Below are 2,500 nucleotides of genomic sequence, written 5' to 3' on the forward strand. Positions count from 1 at the left end.
CACACACACACACACACACACACACACACACACACACACGTATATATGTATCCCAGATAGCCAGCATGACCGAGCCACATGTAGCTGTTACTTGACCACATTAAGGCATCATGAGTCTTAAAGTCCAGCATTTATGCGAAGGATGTAAATTGTGATATGGGCCAGCTAATGATTTCTGAGCCACGTCTGGCCTAAAGGACACTTGCCAGTGCTTGTAATTGAGCTAGAAGTGCAGAAAGTTGCCCAAATCAGGTCCAAATGTGTCTGCTATCAGTCACACATAAACAGGCATAATCATGCATTGCACATTTGTTTTAGTTAGTCCTATTGACTTTGTAAAAACAGTAAAATCTTTAGCTGTCTGAAGCATTTCTGATTATTCTCTGTGGTACAGAGGTAGCACAATGCACGCGAGCACTCTTAAATGTCCTTATGTGTGTAGATCTTAGTGTAGATGTCACAAATGTCTAAGCTGTAAAATCAAACAATACATCTCTCTGCAGTATCACAATGTTTGCGAAACCTTTTCAGAGAAAAAAAAGGCTCCTGTAAGTGGGCTGTTAGATTAAATGGAGCTGTCAGGGTCGTCTGGCTGGGAGTCACAGAGCCAGATCTTCTCAGTGCTGATGGCAGTGGTTTGTTCTGTAGCCGATGTGCTGCCTGAACCCTGATAAACAGGCAAAACTGTCCCAGCACTGTCAACATCTCATGCACACAAAGCCTTATTGTCCTCCCACTCCCATTCAGCTCTGTTACAGCTTTGAATGTCCCTTATGCTGCAATAAAGCCAGAGGACACATAGCAGGTAACAGAGGCCATTAGCTTGTCCTGCCGCAAAGGCCGGATTGAGCCTACAGTTAAAAATCTTAAGAGCATGTGGAAGTCTGGCTGGAAGACATGCTTCTGTGAGTTTCATGATTCTGTCATTATGGTTGCTTTAAGACAAACTGCCGGTGCTTTGCACCCACTGAACGCAGAAAGGATGTGGCTCTCATAGCTTCTTACATAATGGTTTTATAATCCCTTTGAGCTCTGAGACAAACAGCTGCTCAGTTTTGTTTGGAACACGAGCTGATGTTGCTGTTTTGTTCATCTCCAAAGGACATCAACACTCTACCACCAGCCTGTGTTGCACTCGCACTTGCCTTTAAAGCAGGATTGCGTTAATGTGAAATTACAGATCGCAAACAATCTTCGTCTCCTGCTCATTACTGGCAAAAATTGTCTCTCCTAAATTTCCATCTTATGTGCGAATTCCTGTTTCTCCCCCGCTGTTGTAAAAAAAACAAATATTTTTGAGCTGTTTGGGTAGAACATGGCCTTTAGACTGGTAAAACATTTTTTAAGACACATTAAATTAGAAATAACAAACAAGAAAATAATTAATTCCATCCATCCAGGGAGCCCAGACCTCGCTCTCCCCGGCCATCTCCTCCAGCTTGTCCGGGGGAACACCGAGGCTTTCACAGGCCAGCTGAGACATAATCTCTCCAGTGTGTCCTGGGTTTGCCAACAGAACGACATCATCTGCGAAAAGCAGAGATGAGATTCTGAGATCCCCCAAGTGGAAGCCATCCTTCATAAAAGTTATGAACAGAATCATGCAGGTAGAGCACCACTATGCCCTTCTGAGTCGCCTGACAGCTTGCCACACACCAGATATTATATTAAGCCACTACACGAGCCACCTTCCAGTTCCCTTCACCTGTGGTGTCCATCATCTGGTTCGGGGGTTACCACCATGATAGGCCGCAGCTCGGTGCAGCAGCTTCAGCAATGGAGGTGCTGAACACAGTCCATTCAGACTCAGTGTCCCCATTTCCCTCAGAATGCTGTTGAAGTTCTGCCGGAGGTGAGAGCTAAGATTTCGCGTACAGGGGAATCTGCCAGGTGTTCCCAGCGCACCCTCATTCCACCCCAGGTATGTCCAGCATTATATTCATATACATATTCACCCTTATGTTTGAACATGGTGTTTGTTATGGACAAACTGTGGTTTGCACAGAAGTCCAGTAACAGAATACAGATGGGGTTCAGATCTGGTAAACCGTTCCTCCCAGTCACGCCCCTCCAGGTCTCATATTCGTTACCCAATGAAGTCTCCCAGTAAGACAACAGACTCCCTAGTTGGAGCACCCTCAAGCACCGCACCCAGGGACTCCAAGAAGGCCGGGTACTCTAAACTGTCATTCGGCCCATAAGTGCAGATGACAGTCAGGACCCGTTCCCCGACCAGAAGGTGCAGGGAACAAAGCCTCCATCACCGGGAAAAAAAACGTACCCTGTAACATGGCGCAAGGATGATATGTATGTATATTTATTTATATATATATATATATATATACTATAATGTAGTATAATATATATATACTATATATATTATATATATAATATATATAATATACATATATATACATATAATACAATACATAAATATAATATATAAATATAAGACTCACGACATTTTTTAAAACCCTTCCCATCACAGATCAAATCAGAA

The sequence above is a fragment of the Haplochromis burtoni genome, unplaced genomic scaffold (assembly GCF_018398535.1).
Source record: "Haplochromis burtoni strain Fernald_Lab_line unplaced genomic scaffold, NCSU_Asbu1 Contig_45, whole genome shotgun sequence".
Lineage (NCBI taxonomy): Eukaryota > Metazoa > Chordata > Actinopteri > Cichliformes > Cichlidae > Haplochromis > Haplochromis burtoni.